Below are 18,181 nucleotides of genomic sequence, written 5' to 3'. Positions count from 1 at the left end.
GGGAGGTTAATGTTGTTCATGACTAGTAGAGTCATTTCACAGGGCGAGAGGCGCGGCTGGATGATGGATTGGAAGCTGAAGGGGCGAGCAGATGGGTAAGTAGAGAAAGTGAGGTTAAGTGGCAGTTAGATGTTGCAGATCTAAGTAGATCAAGAGTGGGGGAGTGGGAGTTTGTATGTGTGAGAGAGAAAGGGAGCAAAAGCGTTAGAGCAAAAGAGTTAGACAGACCCCTACTCACAAGCTATATTTCAAAAAGTGCCACCAAGACATAATCGTACTCGGAATGATGCATTTCTGACAGATTTCGCTATTTATCTATTCGGCATAGGAGCACGACGGTGGAGTCACTCTGTCTTTCCTCCTGTTTCTCCATGATGTGTTCTCGCAGCGAGAAACAGCTTGAAGTTCATTAATTTCTAAGTGGAACTGAGTGACAGAAGTGTGGGTAATTAGCAAGCGTGGTTAGAAATGTTCCTGTTCAATGGTCATCTGCAGTCGTAAAAATGAAAAGTTAGTGTGTTAGAGTCTGTTTGATGACTAATGTGGCTTCAAAAAAATGAAATTCAAAGGTTTCCAGTTGCCTTTTGTTTTCAGATTATTTGGGTTTATTGGATCACTGGAAGTTTTGAAGACATTTATTTGGCAAATGTGGTCTCGTCTGCAAAACAAACAAACAAATAAACAAAAAAAATCAAACGTAAGCCTTATGAAGTTCGACAAAATGAAAATTAACACATTAACTGGACACAATGTGTGGACCATGATTCATAAAAACAAACAAACTTTAAAATTCCTGTTGTTTTCTAATGCAGATGTTAACTTCAAGCATAAATTGAGATGAAAGGTTGAAATAATGAATCTTTTTCTATTAAAGTAAAAAAAACTCCACTGAAATTTGTCCTCAAGAAAGGCTGTTAACTATGAAACTGGGGTGGGGATCTCCCCCCAGTAGCCCACTCTCTTTTTAAGGCAGTTGGTTCTCAAACTGTGAAGTGAGCCACTGTAAGTGGGACCCGGCTGAATGCAGATGATTTTCTTTTATTTATTTTTTTTAAAACAGGAGAATTAACTAAAACAAACAAACAAACAAAAAAGCCCCACAAGTTTTGTTTGTTTGCTGTTATCAAAATGAGAATCAGCCTAGCCCCCCCTTTTTTTGGGTTAATGACTGATAAATAAATAAATAAATAAATAAATAAATAAATAGTTAGATAGATAGATAGATAGATAGATAGATAAATAAAAAATAAATAAATAAATAAATAAATAAATAGATAGATAGATAGATAGATAGATAGATAGATAGATAAATAAATAAATAAAAAATAAATAAATAAATAAATGAATGAATAAATAGATAGATTGATAGATAGATAGATAGATAAATAAATAAATAAAAAATAAATAAATAAATAAATAAATAGATAGATAGATAGATAGATAGATAGATAGATAGATAGATAAATAAAAAAATAAAAAAATAAAAAAATAAATAGATAGATAGATAGATAGATAGACAGATAAATAAAAAAATAAAAAATAAAAAAATAAATAGATAGATAGATAGATAGATAGATAGATAGATAGATAAAAAAATAAAAAAATAAAAAAATAAAAAAATAAAAAAATAAATAGATAGATAGATAGATAGATAGATAGATAGATAGATAGATAGATAGATAGATAGATAGATAGATAAATAAATAATTAAGTATTGTGCAGTGTGGAGTGGCACTTTTTCTGGCTCCTGAAGTTGAGCAAGCCAGATAATCACAACTTTGAACCATCCATTTTTTTCTGATTAGCTGCCCCTTGGAAACAGGAGGTGGGTACGGCTGCTAAGACAACCATATGATGCAGAGAAGAAGAAAAGAAAGTTTGAACTGTGGTCTTCAGAGCAGCTTGAATCCTGAGGTTTGGACTTATTTTCTTGCACACATGTGGACTCTTTTATTTGAAATTTGGGCCATGTTTAATATGAGCATCTACAATTGTAACAGCATATATATGAGAGAAAAAAAGGCATAATAGGTCCCCTATGAGAAATTCTACTCAAATAGCACAAATGTCAAGTTCTTGGTAGGAAAAAATGGGATCATCAGCATCACTGGGTTTCACTACATGGGAACCTTGAATGTCTTTGCAAAGATTCATGGCAGCTGTGGGTGTATTATTCAGTCTGGACTGACTGAGAGACCTACATTGCAGTTTTACAGCATGATATGGAGGCAGGTAGCAGGCAGTGACTGCGCTGAGAGAAGTTTAGACTGCATTAGCAGAGAGAGGCAGGACACGCAGTCAGGCGCCAATAAGATCTGGAGAGGAGGGAAATGAGTTGTTGGTGTTCCCGCCTGTTTGTCTTTCACCATATTGTGGCTGGTTGGGGCAGGCTGTCTGGGTGGCAGGTCAGTCACAGGCCTGTTAGTGTGCTGTCACAGACAATTGTGGCAGCGTGGGATTGATGAGGACCTGCAACAGGAAGGCTGCAGGAAACTACAACAGGAAGAAGAACAGATGAGAAATAGAAGGCGAGGAGGAAGAGAACTGGAGATGCGATGACAAATTAAATAGACAGATTGATAACGTGACCCATCCAGATAACTGAAGTGTTATCAAAAGCTTAGGGATTCATGTCTGTAGGTGGGAATGTCAGCAGATTTCTTAAAATTAAACTCTTACTGGTCTCTTGGGCGAAGGATCTCTCCTGCTCCCTCACCTTCTTCTTACATTTACCCTTTCAGGATCTGGTCTGGATTGAATATCAATGAGAAAAGTTTTAAATGTCAAAAAAGTAAATAATTTATTGGAGTTGTGACTGATTAATGACATAAAATCACTGGTAAACTAACATTAATTTTCTGACAAACTTTACCCAGGGAAAATCTTGGCACCCTATCAGGGTTTGAATTGTTCTTCCACAGTAAATACATATAATACTTTGGGTGTCCAGGGATCTCCCAAAAATCCCTCTGTCCATTAAACCAGTCCCACCTGTTGCTCGCAAAAGGTTAAAAATAAACAATATTTGCAAAGTCTGGTCTTCTGGTCATCCGAATCTGCTCTCCCGTTCTTAACTCCTTTCCAATTATCGTAATCCTTCCATCCACTCTGCAATGTTTCTTTTTTTTTTTTCCTTCACCGACAGCTGCTAAAGGATGTAACGGCTGATGTACGAAGGGTAATGGTCCTCTTCTTCCTCTTTGCACCCCTGCTTTCCTCTCCTCTTGGTTTGCTTGGTGGCGCTCCCTCCCCTAATTCAATTCTACATGCTTTTCTTGGCCCGACCAGCTCCCATCCTCATTCAAGAATTTTCCCCTCTGCCCGTTGCATTTCTTCTTTGACTTCTTCCTTTAAACTCATACCCCCCCCCCCACACACACACACACACACACACTCTTCTTTAACTTCCAGCAATCCCTTTCTCTTTTCCTCCCCAGCTTTCTGTCTCCTTGTTCCCAGTTGCTGTGCTTTTAGTGCTGGCTCTGATTTGCAACCTCTGGCTTTTCCCTATCTCTCTCTCCTTCTCTGGGCCGTCTGCTTCACTCAGACAGAGCAGCACTGGGGCTGAGAGGGGTCACGCCTGGGTGAGGGATATCACTTCACACCTATCTCTTTCTATCCCTTCCCTATTCCCCTTTCCTCCTTTCCCAACCCTTCTCTATATTTTCTTTCTCTCCCTTTGCAGTGTCCCTTTCTTTCCTCTTGACATCCTTCCTTATCCTCTTTCTCTTCTCTTCTTCCTCAGTTCCTTATCCTCCTGACATAATGGATTTAGTGAATATTTCCAGAAGCACATCAAGTTAAAATACTCTTTTTGTTTCACTTTAACTGGCTTGCATTCTGAAATAAACGCCTTATTTTTTTCCTGATTTCACTTCTCCCAGGTGCTGCAAACTGTACGTAATCAGGAAAATTTAAAGGTACACACATGTGCATGTCTTCTTTGTTCCAGCAGAGGAATGCTTTGGGGAAAAGACTGTGAATGAAAGTGTGTATAAGAGTGATGATGAATGGCTGTATATGTGTGAAGCAGATGCTGCTGAAGGCCTGTGTGTACACAGATGCCAACACAGAACGCAGAGAGAATCACAAACAGAGCGATGAGGAGGAAAGAGACAAAAGGCAGAAGATCACGACTGGAAGAGAAAAAAAAGATAAACTGGTTAGTGTGCGTTCTTTTGGGGGGCAACTTAGGGGATCATCTTCCCCCCCTCGGCCCCTCCCTGGCCCCAGCCAGAAGCCTCCAGGGGTCCCTTGGTTCCTGAGGAAAAACATCTCGGCCCCCATCACCCCTGAACCCGGTGCTGGGCTGTTTACCTTGGCCTGGCCGCCTGACAGCTTTACTGATGTTACATACAGGCACACAGGGACCCTGAGTCAGAGAGGGAGCAGGAACACAAGGAGAGAGGAGGAGGAAGAGAGCGGGATAGATGAGGAATGGAGAAGTGAGGCAGACGAGTGATGAGGACAGAGGGTGCAGGGGAGTAAACATAGGCATGGAAGAAGGTGAACAGAGTAGAGGCGCGAGAGGAGAGCAAGAGTGTTAGCTTACTCTGATCTTAATCACCACAATCGGATCCATTTGTGGCGATCTCCAGAGGAGAGCGCTGTTCAGAGGGCAACTAAGTGCACACTGAGTACACACGGCGAAGAAATATTGCCGAAAAAAAAAGTCTGCACTAAAAACACAGGCATTAATTTTCATCAGCTTTCTAAGTCGATCCCTGTGTATATAAAGCAATATTTTGTTTTTGGGGTGATTGCTCACAGTAGTATGTGAGATTTAAAAAGCAAATGTGAAATGGAGACTCAATATTTTGACAGGAGCTAACGTTACGCATTACGCCGCGTCGTAGAAATGTATAGGCGCTTTCCAGACCTTTCGCGGGGAGAGAATGCCGCACGGAGGGGCCCTCCTTACATAAATGTTGACCTAAGTATAGCATATCTACTTTAAAGAAATAAACAACATCATTTGGAAACAAAGCTGTGCATCATGGAAACGCCTTTAATAACAGAAGAAAAGCACACTGCAGTTAAGAACGATGGAGCCCGTTCAGAGGAAATTCAGTTGGCCAATTTCTTTCCACAAGTCACGGAAAGCACAAAACAAAGGATGGACGCTGCTTTTAACCGTGATCTGAATTTGCATTCCTTCTTTGCTGCTTTCCAGCAAACTTCTCCTCATGCCTGGCAGTTTATCTACGCAGGCGTTTGTTTGTCCATTTCTGAACCACAATGCTGGGCTGGGCTGGACCACAGGGGTTTCTGCAATGGGGTGGGAGGTCTGTGTTTTGTAGCTCAGAGCTCTAAGCCTTGTTTGTCTGTACCGAGCAGCTGCGCAAGCTGTAATAATACAAACAGGCCTTTGAACAGGCTGCTGTGTTGTGCCGCTCTGGCTTGGGTTACATCGCACACACTTGCTCTCTGCGAAACATACGCACTCATGACGGCCAGACTGGCAACAGCACATACTTTTAAATTCATGCCAAAAGCACATGTTCACACGCTTATTAATACCAGTCGGTGTGCAGGCACGCATGAGCACTTAATCGTTTATCACAACCAACTGAACTCGCTCATCCCCGCCTGTCGAACTTTGATTGATCATCTTAAACTCTGCCGTCGCTCTGCCTGACGGCCTGTTTGTCCGTCTCCTCTGCTTGTTTGTTTGTTTGCGTGGACAGGCGGGTGGCTTGCTTGCTGTTTGTTTATGGCCGATCATTTGTCACAATAAATCATTAGGGAGGGACGCACACACATGCGCTTTCGAGCCCCCCGGATCGCTTCCCCAGACTCTCTCTCAAACTGATTTAGGCTTACGCAAACACTTCAGACTCATTGCGCTGTCAGCCTCGCACACTGGAAGCGGCGGCTTCCTCACAGAGGGAGAGAAAAAGGGGGACATAGCTGCGGTCCATCACACTTCACTGCACTGACGGATGACTTCCCCTGTCATTATGTAATGAAGTTCAGAGGTTCACCTACAAACTGGCCTCTGTGGCCCAACAGGATATGAGAGGACAGGGAATCGTTCTGTAGGTTGCTCGGTCTCTCCTCTGGTGCCCTACATCGCTACCAGTTGGTGATAAATGGGAAGGAAAACATGTCCGTATCCATGTGTACAATACGTCAGTGCAAATTTAAATTCAAGTCCAAAACCACTGATGCTAAAAGATAACACAGGCCCATATACAGCGTTGGGAAGGTTACTTTTAAAATGTATTCCATTACAGAATACAGATTACATGCCTCAAAATGTATTCTGTAACGTATTCCGTTACGTTACTCAATGAGAGTAACGTATTCTGAATACTTTGGATTACTTAATATATTATCATGCTGTTTACAACTACATGAATGTACTATTGCTGTGATTTATTACTGTTACTGAAGGTCCGCGGCTCCGAGCCGTAGTAAAGGGACCTCTGGCTAATATGGTGGGTTCTGTGTCGGCTCGTAGCCGAAAACTAGCTTTACTTTGTTGTCTGGGTCAACTTTGCTAGCGAGAGACAGAGAGAGGCGTTGAAAGGCTGCTCCAACAGAACTTATTGTTTTTGGAGGAAAACACGAACACGGTGTACAGTCGAGTCTTAATAGCTTACTTACAACTGGGCTCGTCAGGCTCTCTTCTTGGCTGCAGTGGTTATTATTATATTTACATGCTTCCAGCTCCCGTTTTTGCTCGATGACAGCTCGTACTTTTCCTTTTTCTCCCTCCCTCGCTCACAGACACATAACGGGTATGGCAGTCCATTCTCCCTGCAGCACGGACTACACTGCCTATGATGCTACATTCTTTAGAGCTATACCTGTAGCATTCTGCCTATTAGCTTAGCACAACAACAAGAAAAAGGCCTCTCTCACCCAGGAAACACGCAGAGAGAGAGCGTAACCCTGTAACCATGGCAACCGTAACGCTGCCGCCTGGAACAACAGAACGTAGCTGTCAAACAAAACCCAAACAGTCCTGACCCGCCACAATATGAAACAGGGAAGTACCGCCGTGTAATCCATTTATTTCAACAAAGTAACTGTATTCTAAATACCACCTTTTTAAACGGTAACTGTAACGGAATACAGTTACTCATATTTTGTATTTTAAATACGTAACGGCGGTACGTGTATTCCGTTACTCCCCAACACTGCCCATATATAACAGCTTACTGGTTTGGACTACTGGTATATCTCAGTGGAAGCACACATGGAATAACATTTTTCATATGTTTGACCTGAGTGAGCATTTGACCTAAGGCCTAAGTGGTGCATTTGATACAGTGGATTATGGTATCCTAATCTCTAGACTGGAGAGCTGTGTGGGCCTTAAAGCGGCTGCTCTCGAATGTTTTAGATCTTCCTTAACAGGCAGAAGGTTTTCGATCAGTTTAGGTGGCTTTTCGCTAACACCTGCTCCCCTCACAGTCTGGGGTCCCCCAAGGACCAGTTCTTGTTCCTGTTCTTCTCATTCTACATGCTCCCATTAGGTTCAATTTTCCAGAAAATTTGGAATTTCATTTCAGTGTTATGCCAGTGAGTCACACAATTTTGTTCCACAACCCCTTTGAAAATCATGCCTGACTGTCTTGCGAACATAAAATCAATGATGGCGCTAAACTTTTTGAAGCTGGCTTCTTCACACTGGCTCCCAGTACACTTTGGAGTTGATTTGAAGATTTATTGTTTGTTTTTAAGAGTCACTAAATGGGTTAGCATCTCTTTACCTTTCTGATCTTTTAACTATGCCCAGTCCCAAAAGATCATTAAGGTCAACTGACCAGATGCTTCTCATTGTAGCAGAAAGCAGATGAAAGAGGAGCGCAGAAGAGATTTAGCCTTTGCTGTAGCTGCACCGACACTTTGGAACAATTTTACCTTCAAATTAGAAGCTCACCAACACTCGCCGTCAGCAAATCCTATTTGAAATTTGTACACCTTAGCATTAAAAAGCGAATGAATCTTTTTTTATTAGTTTTTTTTCTTATTATGGTGTTTTATTGATAATTATGGACTGCATTTATATAGCGCTTTTCTAGGCACCCAAAGCGCTTTACAATTCCACTATTTATTCACTCTCACATTCACACACTGATGCAGGCAAACCACAGTTGTAGCCACAGCTGCCCACAGAAGCGAGGCTGCTATATTGCGCATTCGGCCCCTCTGGCCAACACCAGTAGGCGGTAGGTGAAGAGTCTTGCCCAAGGACACAACGACTGGGGGATCAAACCGGCAACATTCTGGTTACAGGTGAGCTTCCCAACCCCCTGAACCACGGCCAATTATGATTTAACCCTTTACTTCAGGATTTTGGTGAATGTTTGTTGTTTTTAAATGTGCTTATAAATAAATTGACTTGATGGTTGTTGTTCACAAACAATATAATGTCATAATAAATTAAGTCATATTATTAGAATGCTCTTTACATTCATATAATATGACTTGACTAATAAGGTTTACTTTATTTACATTTCAGTCTTAATTTACAGCATGTTAAGTGAATCAAAGGGATTATCGGTTAGTATTAGGCGTGATTATGTTAAAGATTGTATTGTTAATCTGTTTACACGTTTGATTCTTCATCACTTTCCTACTGATTCCTGATCAGTTTTCTTGCTGATTGTTTATCTCTGAGATAGTCTGAATGCAGCCTTAAAAACAGGTAAACCAAGTGTACAAAACCTCCACTGCTATGAGTTTGCAATGTGCAACTGTCTGAATAACATGCCAGCGATGAGAAAAGCAACTGATACACAATTCCCATTCCTGAATGCCTAGTCAAAATAAAGTACAATTGGATAAAAGCAAAATAACTTTGCAGGACTTTCCTGTGACGGTCCCAGCAAAAGCTGAGGTGGGACGTTTCTGCTCCTTAATTCAGATCAAACTGAGGTTATTGTACTCGGCCCTGAAAATCTTAGAAATATGGTATCTAAGCAGATTCTTTCTCTGGATGGCATTACCTTGGCCTCCAGTAACGCTGTGAGGAACCTTGGAGTCATTTTTGACCAGGACATGTCCTTCAATGCACATATTAAACAAATACTGTATGTAAGACTGCTTTCTTCCATTTGTGCAACATCTCTAAAATTAGAAATATCCTGTCTCAGAGTGACGCTGAAAAACTAGTTCATGCATTTATTACTTCCAGGCTGGACGACTGCAATTCATTATTATCAGGATGTCCAAAAAAACTCACTGAAAAGCCTTCAGTTAATCCAAAATGCTGCAGCAAGAGTCCTGACAGGGACTAGAAAGAGAGAGCATATTTCTCCTGTTTTGGCTTCCCTTCATTGGCTTCCTGTTAAATCCAGAATTCAAAATCCTGCTCCTCACATACAAGGTCTTAAATAATCAGGCCCCATCTTATCTTAATGACCTTGTAGTACCATATCACCCTATTAGAGCACTTTGCTCGCACACTGCAGGCCTACTTGTTGTTTCTAGAGTATTTAAAAGTAGAATGGGAGGCAGAGCCTTCAGTTTTCAGGCCCCTCTTCTGTGGAACCAGCTTCCAGTTTGGATTCAGGAGACAGACACTATCTCTACTTTTAAGATTAGGCTTAAAACTTTCCTTTTTGCTAAAGCATATAGTTAGGGCTGGACCAGGTGACCCTGAATCCTCCCTTAGTCATGCTGCAATAGACGTAGGCTGCCGGGGGATTCCCATGATGCATTGAGTTTTTCCTTTCCAGTCACCTTTCTCACTCACTATGTGTTAACAGACCTCTCTGCATCGAATCATATCTGTTATTAACCTCTGTCTCTCTTCCACAGCATGTCTTTTATCCTCTTCTTCTTCTTGTCTTCCTTCTCTCACCCCAACCAATCACAGCAGATGGCCGCCCCTCCCTGAGCCTGGTTCTGCCAGAGGTTTCTTCCTGTTAAAAGGGAGTTTTTCCTTCCCACTGTCGCCAAAGTGCTTGCTCATAGGGGGTCATATGATTGTTGGGTTTTTCTCTGTATCTATGAAGCGCCTTGAGGCGACTTTTGTTGTGATTTGGCGCTATATAAATAAAATTGAATTGAATTGAATTGAATTGGACCCAAGTTGATATGTCTGGATTTATGCATCTATGAACAGCTCACCACAAAGACAGCAGAAATACAGTTACTCATTTCTGACAAGAAGATCGGGAGATAGAGATGACTAGAAATTATTATTGTGCTGAAAAGGATGTCAAACAGTCTAAGAGTCACTGCTGCTAGTACTATCAGTTCCACTGAGAATCAACATTCAAGCATCTTTTAAGTTAGTCAGGTTTTAAAAAGATTTCAGAACAAAACACCAATGAATATTTCAACTGAGTCGGTTATTGAGCGAGAGGACTTCAGCAAGATGTCCACGTAGTGTTCTAAATGGGTATTGCTGGCCAAAATGAGCTTAGGTAGCTGTTAGATTAAATATAATTTACCTAAACAATCATTTTCAGCTTTACTATTAATATTAACTATAGTCTTTGCTTTTATCCTAAGGTTGAAGGACACCATGTTTTTCATTTTACTATTCAGGGCAAACAGGCAGCACAATGACAAATAAAGGAGACAAAATGCAAACCAGTGCCAAGACCAATAAATATTATGTATGTTACCACGCTGCTCATTTGGCTGCCCTTTAATGTGTTTGGCTATTTTTAAGGTAAGCCTAAGTTGTGTGGAGATCTGCACTTCTAGGCCTTTTTGTATATGAGTGAACTGTTTTGTTCCCTGCCTCATTCTCTCTCACCACTTTTTGTTTTTACATGACATGTTGAGAGTTGCTGTTTTGTTTGGTTTGCAACTCCTTAGCCACAGTCTTCATTATATAATGAGGGGGGACGGTATTTGTGGTGGGCAGATGGAGGTCAAATCTGTGTTTGGAACACACATGCATGACTGGTCAGTCAACCACGGTGGGTTATGCAGACTGAAGATTCAGCAAAACAACTGCCATATGTGTTTTGGTGCAGATGAGAGCTAGGGAAGCAACTGTAGTAACAAAGACAGATTTGGCCACAGGAACTGGTGCTGGATCAAAAATGACATACTGACTTGCTATTTAGTATGCTAATGTAGTATTTGAGAAAAGTATGGCAAGTATTTCTGGTGTAATAACAAAGTATGCAAGAACCGGACAGCAGGCCAACATAAATATCTCATAATGCAAGGCCATTGCTTGACGGTGACAAAGGCAGCTGAGATCTAACATCAGTAACTCTTCAACTTAAGTATTTAAATAAAAAAACGTTTCTTTTTCTCCCATGTGATATATATTTTTAATGTTTGTCCGTACTTGGCCAATCTCAAACAAGGTCAGGTTACCATGACAGCATGTCTCTAACTGTGAAGCTCATGACTTGCAATCTACAGTGGTGCAGCCAACAAAACGCATGCTACTGACATCAAAGTGTTTTGAACAGTGGTGCATATACTGGATATATAGTGCATCTAGTATGTGATCTCAGACACAAAATGGTAGCATTGTGTAGCCTATGAAGAGATCCTAGAAGGTAAAAAAATAAAATTGTTCACATGAAAAAGAAACCTGACATTCAGAAAGACGACAGTCTAAAGAAATAAAAGGCAGGACAGACATGAAACACTACCGATGTGGTTCTTTTTCATTAAAGGTTTATCGGGAACGTGTCTTTGTACTTCAACTACCAGAAGTGGGAGACAAAAGTGATGCAGGTTTGAAACATTTAGCAACATTTATGATAATTTAGCTAAATTTTCTCAAATAAAAACTGCTGAATAAAGAAAGTAATACACAAAAACATGAACTCGACTGGTGGCAAATACAAACTGACCTCAGTTACAATTAGAGGTGACCAGTAGAACAACACGTGGTGTACATAGAGGAAAGTAATGGGTTACCCGAGGGGGGAAACAAAAAACAAACAAATAAATAAAAAAACAAAACAAAAATATTAAGGAAGTGTGATGATGTTTAGTAAGTTATGACCACGTGACCAGATGGGGAGGGGGTTAGCCAAAAAAGAAGACAACTCTTATCATTTCAATTAATTATCGTGAACCCGTTTGTCCCCACATGGCCAAAGTTTGAGCTAAAGTGAAAGTACGTATGTTTAGCTAGGCGCATAAAAATTCTCTTAGTTTGGTCACAATGCAATTAAGCTAGCGCTAGTTTGTGTGTGAAGCGAATGACCGAGGATTTTAATTTTAAAGTTACAAGAACCCAGGATGACTGGAAGAGAACTGAATCCCCCCAACAAGCGAGTTCAGACGATGGGAGCTCGTGAGGGACAAAGGGAATCAGGAAAGGTTAATGGGACCGTTTCATCTTCCGCCTTTTCCAGCTGCTTTTGTGCCACAAACATCTCTACACCTGGAACAAAACAGTAAGTAAAATATTTCATTGATTTTTATGAATATGTGGAGCGGGTTCTTTGAGAGCCAGATACTTTTGGATTTTTTAATAGATTCATTGGTAGGAATTTAGACATTTTCATAGTTATCAGAATCAGAATACTTTATTAATCCCGAAGGAAATTAGGATTACAGCAGGCAGCACGCTAATGGCGCATGCGCACTTACAAAGGAACCTTCTGACCAACTTTACACAAACATCACATTGGGGAGACATGTCAGAAAGGTAGGCTGATAGGAAAAAAACAACGAAAATACATAACATGAGGTAAGAGGAGGAGAAAAAAAACTCCACAGTTTGATAACAGAAAAAACACCTCAGCACAGTTAATGTTTGTTGACATGTGTGTGCAGCTTTGAGTTGTTAATTTAGTCTATTCATCAATTTTCTAAATATTTATTTTAAAGTATCAATATTTTTAATTTAAAGCAAACTCATTTTGAATTCTTTGCATATTTACTTTTTTTTTTTTTTTTTTTAATTTGTAGTGGGTTGGATCCACTTTTTACCAAATCAGTTCTTCCTGCCATAGATTCATCAGAGATTTAGGTCCATGTTGACATGATAGCATCACACACTTGGTGCAGATTTATTAGCTGCATATCTGCCTGCATGACTAAGTACATTACAGTAAGCCTGAACCGATTGGTTTGTAGTTTCTAGTTGCAGGTTGTAATAAATTCAATTTAAAGAGGAAAACTTTTGCATATAAACCCAAAAGCATGTCCAAAATGCTTCTGATCTAAACTCAGTTCAGCTTCAATTGTTGAGCTTCCTTTTCCATCTCTTTTTGATTCGTTTCTGGTTTACAGGAGGTAGCAGCAAATGTGACCATGGCATGAGTAATATGAAAGATGCTAAAGCTAAAACTAAAATCCTTAAATGCATTGATTTTTCTATTAGGCAAATGTAAAAATACTAGGAGTTGAACTGTGATCAGATACTGGATATGGACCTATAGTACACAAGCTGCAATATGAGTGGATGTGTTAGTTAGTTTGTCATATATTGAACGGGCTTTATTTCACCCTTTGGACCCGTGACTCACCGGTGGGGTTGCATCAGTGGATGCTTGTGTAGAAACACATTATATATATGTCACAGACCCAAATGCATGCACATATTTCCATGGCCTCTACCCCTCCACCCCTGCTGTTTGAGTAGTGTTAGGTTTATGTCAGCCATGTTAGAACATAGGCAATCTATCTTGGACAACAGGAAAGATGTAGTGAGACTCATAATAAGAAATGGACAAAGAGAGAAATCGAATGGGAGGTCGGTCTGCACGAATCCTTAGCTCAGGCCTTGAATTGATAGAGTGTGATATGTGATAGAGTTGGAAGAAGAGAGGTGAAAAATAAACTGGTAGAATCATACAAAGAAGCAAAAGGCTGGACTGGAGATGGTGGCAAAAAGCAAGAGGTCACATGGAGGCTACGTAAACCACAAATGAAAAAAATAGTGATTGGTTTGATTGCTAGTGTGGGTCAGATCAAGTGTGCAGTGAGGTAGAGAGAACTAGGGATCGAGGCTAGAGGGGCTATCAGGAACAACACATCTGCAAAAGCCATTAAGAATTGTGTATGTATGCGGCGTGATGCTGTGTTTCCCTGGCAGGCCCGGCTTTGGCCTGAGCGGTAAAACTGAGATCGGGTTTCGTCAGCGTGCAGTGGGGGGCCGTCTCCAGTTGACGCGTGATGATTTAGTCAGGTGTGAGCGTGCACTTTCCAATTTGGAGGGAAATAAATTAGAAGTGATTTTTTATGAGACCTCTGTCTCAGGCTGTCTCAAGGCTCTCTTTCCCTCCCGCTGCGCACTGTCAGCCCAGCTGATGTGTTTATAAAGAGGGCTGCAGTGGCCCATAAACACACACACACGCACAAGCACACAGAAGTGAGTAATGAAAACAACAGCATGCATGAAAAATTCACATGTGCGGACATCTATGAGAAACCCACGTATTTGACTGTGTGTGCAGAAAAACAGCTTTGCAAGCTGAATAAAATGTCCCTCATATGCCATTCATGCGTGTATGATGTGCATGAAGCATGTGAAAATGTTACAGTAAAAATACAATAGTTAAAATAACAAAAGAAGCTATTAACTCAACCATAGGGGGAAGTAAATGTGCGCATAACCAACCTCATTAAGAGCAATTCTTTCACTATTGTTCTTGCTTGTGTAAGAGCAGCTCCACTTAATATTGAAATAAAATAGAGCAACAGGTCACTACAAGCAGGAACCCCAAATCCCACCTCACCTCTGCGCTCTGTTTGGTTCCCCTGCTACTGGCCCACATGTGGTCCTGGCTGGAGTTACTAAAAGACTACCTGACTTGTCTTGTCTGCTTGACGGTTTTCCTGCATGGATTTAGTTTAGCTTAAAGCTGGGCGATAGAACGATAACGATATGTATTGCGAAATAACTTTTTCTCGATAGAAAAATTAAACTATTGCGATAGACCTCACCGCTCTTGTCCTCTTAAAAAAAAAAGAACAGCCAATCAAAATGAAGTAGCGCAGAGCCGAACCAATCACAGCCGCAGCGTCACGTCACGTGACTTGTTACGTACAGCACAAGTGCTAAGCCACACATGTGTATTTGTTTGGGAAGCAGCCAGCCGCCGTGCTGCCGTGCCGCCCGGGTAATGGAGGAAATGAGTGCGCCGACTAGAGAAAAATCACCCGAGAGCGTGAGCGAAGGTTACCGAAGAGAAAACAGATGATGGCTCCAATGGCGGAGAGATTGTCGAACGGAAGAGCCACAGAAGTTCTGTAGTGTGAAGGTATTTCGGCGATTTCAAGTCTGACAAAAACAGAGTAGCCACTGTAAATTGTGCCGAAAGCAAGTCTGGAAATCCAATAAAGCGGTGCATGCTCAATCTCTGACTGGAAGCGCTAATTCGTCATTCGGCTTTTGTCAGACTAAAGTAACAGTTAAAACTGTTTGAAAAGCTAAGCTATACAACAAGGAGATATTGAGAATTTCCTTTTAGTTCTCAGTTTATTCGATATTGACCAAAGTTACTCAATTTTGTCTGTTCTTCTGTAAAACAAACTAAGATTTATTTTTAGAATTAATATTTTGTTTTTGAGTGGAATTGACAATTTAGTCTGTTTCGTTTGTTCTGTTTTGAAACTTAAACGCTTTAGCGGCTGCCTTTTGTGTAGTTTGCAATATTTGCCTTTATTTATCTGAAAAAGTCTCATGTTCCTTAAGTACATCTACCCTGTTAACTTATTATGGGAAATAAATATTTAAATCAAAACAAGCTGCTGATTATTTCACATTTTACCTGTGAGCAACGGCACATTTAAATCTTACAAATATAGTTATTTGGCTTATATCGTGATATAAATCGTTATCGCCTGAAATGAAAAAAACATATCGTGATATGAAAAAATCTCATATCGCCCAGCTCTAGTTTAGCTGTCTCTTCAGTTGTCTGCATTAAAGACAGGACTATTCTCTGATCTTACAGTGTTAACCTGTGCCATGCTTAATTTATAGCAGAGCGATTGTATCTGTTTGTGGAGGTATAGTTGTTTTCAGCCAAGGCAACTTTTCTGCAGTCCTCTAAAATTCCAACTGCATGGTGCTCGACGGGGACGATGTGTCGGTTAAATGTCAATTTGGTGAAAAATCGGGCCAGGACAGGGAAGGGAGCGACAGCAGAGTCTACATGTCAAAGCACAAAAAACCCCATTAAAGATCAAAACGGCAGCATGAAAAGACAGTAAATTAGCGGTAATTCCAAAATAAGGTGCTATAAAAGTATTACTTTCAAAAAATGAATCCAGATGATTTTGAACTGGAGCTGGAAAATCATAAAGTAGCACTGCTTATCACTCACAGCCCTCACATAGACAACTTCAGTCCATTGTAAAACAATGGTAAGTCATACACTAATGCCACAGCTAGTATGAAAGATGGATGTAGTTACTGTGATGTCGTCGCCTGGTTTTTGAAGTTCTGTTTTGAAGCCTTGAGATTAGTGTTTTCATCTTAGTTTCAAAACACCTAATGTGATGAAAGGTGGGTCTGACTGCCAAACCTCTTGGTCTTTGGCTAAAGACTTGTCAGTCACAAGTCCTTAGCCAATGAGCATAAATAATCCTTCATTTTAAAACACATTTATTTCATTTTTTTAAATGTAGTTTTCAGTATGACCTGGAATGAGTGACAGACCCCATGAACTCATTAGGAAAGTGTTTATAAAGGTTAAGTAAGAAAGCGTTTTCTCATAGACTTCTACGACTAAATGTCTGTTTGCTACCACAGCTATCGCCACCTGGTGGCCTTGCAGAATGCAGCTTTATGGCACATTGGCATTAGCTTAATTTTTCCAACCTGGCAGCTAAATCCATGTTTTATGCCGTCTATGGTAAATGCTATGAGACAAACAATCAGTAAAGTATATTTCAGACTAGAGCAGGGCGATAGGACCAAAAACGATATAACTGACGATATAATTGACACTAGACAAGATACTTTACAACTCCACAACTTTTATTCATGCAAAAAAAAAAAAAAAAAAAATCAATGTATTTTCACTTAAACAAGCAGCTGTTTTTTATATGCAGTAAAGTTATATAAAAAAAATTAACAGTGCAAATGCAAATTCTTTGCTGACAGTTTAACCAAAAGGCATTTCCAGTGGGAATTGGCCGACATATCCTCAGCATAACCATGTATAATATCCACAAAACTTAAAAAGAGATTATACACACACAATACGGTAATATTTTGTTGAAGCACAGTACGTATCACTCCATGAGGCTCTTTCCTATGATAGCCGTAATGCTCAGACAATCCATCAAGCGGTGCGGCTTCGTAGCTTAGCAAAGTCGTACTGAAACATTTGACAGATTTTCGAGCGCCGTTTACATAAAATTGTTTCGAGGTCAGTAAACACAACCAGAGTTCAAACATAAGGCACACGGGATTATAAGGAGCACTGTCGATTTTCAGAAAAATCAAAGGATTGATTTTAAGTGTGCCGTATTTTCCAAACAACACGGTAATAACGACGGCCCGCTAGCATGCGCTACCAAAAATAGTGCTTTGTTGTGTATCTGACGGACGAAAGCTAAACCAGTTCCACACCACTGAACTTGCAGCATTTTTACAAACCAGTTCTGGTTCATCTGTTTCATTCAACGATCCGCTTTCGCTCTTCTCATTCTGCGTCGCCGCCATGTGCGTATGTAAACAAAGGCACTGCGTATGCGCGTTTTACCCATATTCTATCGCGATATTTCATTTTCTTATCGTTGCCCAACATTACACCGGTATTACTGTGAACGGTATGATATGGCCCAGCCCTATTTCAGACTGTCAGTATAAAAGACAGAGAAGTCAGGATTTGCTCCCTCTAGAGGGATGTCCACTACAGCCTTTAAAGGGAGAATTTCATGGGAGGCATTTTGCAGGACTGGAACTTCTTTCGCTGTATGCTGAAAGCTCAGCTTGTCAGCACTGCACAAAGATGTAAACTGAAAACACTCACTGACTTATTCAGTCTATAAAGTGAAAAACATTCATTTTGAGTGTCGTTTCAGGAGTACTTTGACTTGAGAGGCAGTAGGCTAACAGTGAGCTAGCTAGCTTCAGTCTGTTAGCTAACAGCTAACAGACTGAAACAGTCTGCATCGTGTTTAAAGCTGATGGCTTGGTATTTCCACCGTGTCACTAATCTCACGATTCGACAGTTTATTTTAGAATTACGAGACTAAATTTAATGCAGTTGTTTAGAGAAGCTGCACAATCCATTTTTAACACCGATCTATTTGACCCATCGCTGGGAGATAACTG

The 18,181-nt window shown here is 40.5% G+C and overlaps 1 long non-coding RNA gene across 1 annotated transcript in view; it reads left to right on the top strand.

The window, feature by feature from the left end:
- Positions 1-10,058: 10,058 nt before the first annotated feature.
- The window catches only part of LOC146490730 (uncharacterized), a 47,980-nt gene continuing 39,857 nt past the window's right edge, over positions 10,059-18,181 (top strand). The window contains exon 1 of the long non-coding RNA XR_014872403.1: positions 10,059-12,338. This is a non-coding gene — a long non-coding RNA (uncharacterized LOC146490730). The remainder of the gene's footprint in view (positions 12,339-18,181) is intronic.

Source organism: Neolamprologus multifasciatus, chromosome 23 (genome assembly GCF_963576455.1).
Source record: "Neolamprologus multifasciatus chromosome 23, fNeoMul1.2, whole genome shotgun sequence".
NCBI lineage: Eukaryota > Metazoa > Chordata > Actinopteri > Cichliformes > Cichlidae > Neolamprologus > Neolamprologus multifasciatus.
This window is presented reverse-complemented; position numbering and strand designations above follow the sequence as displayed.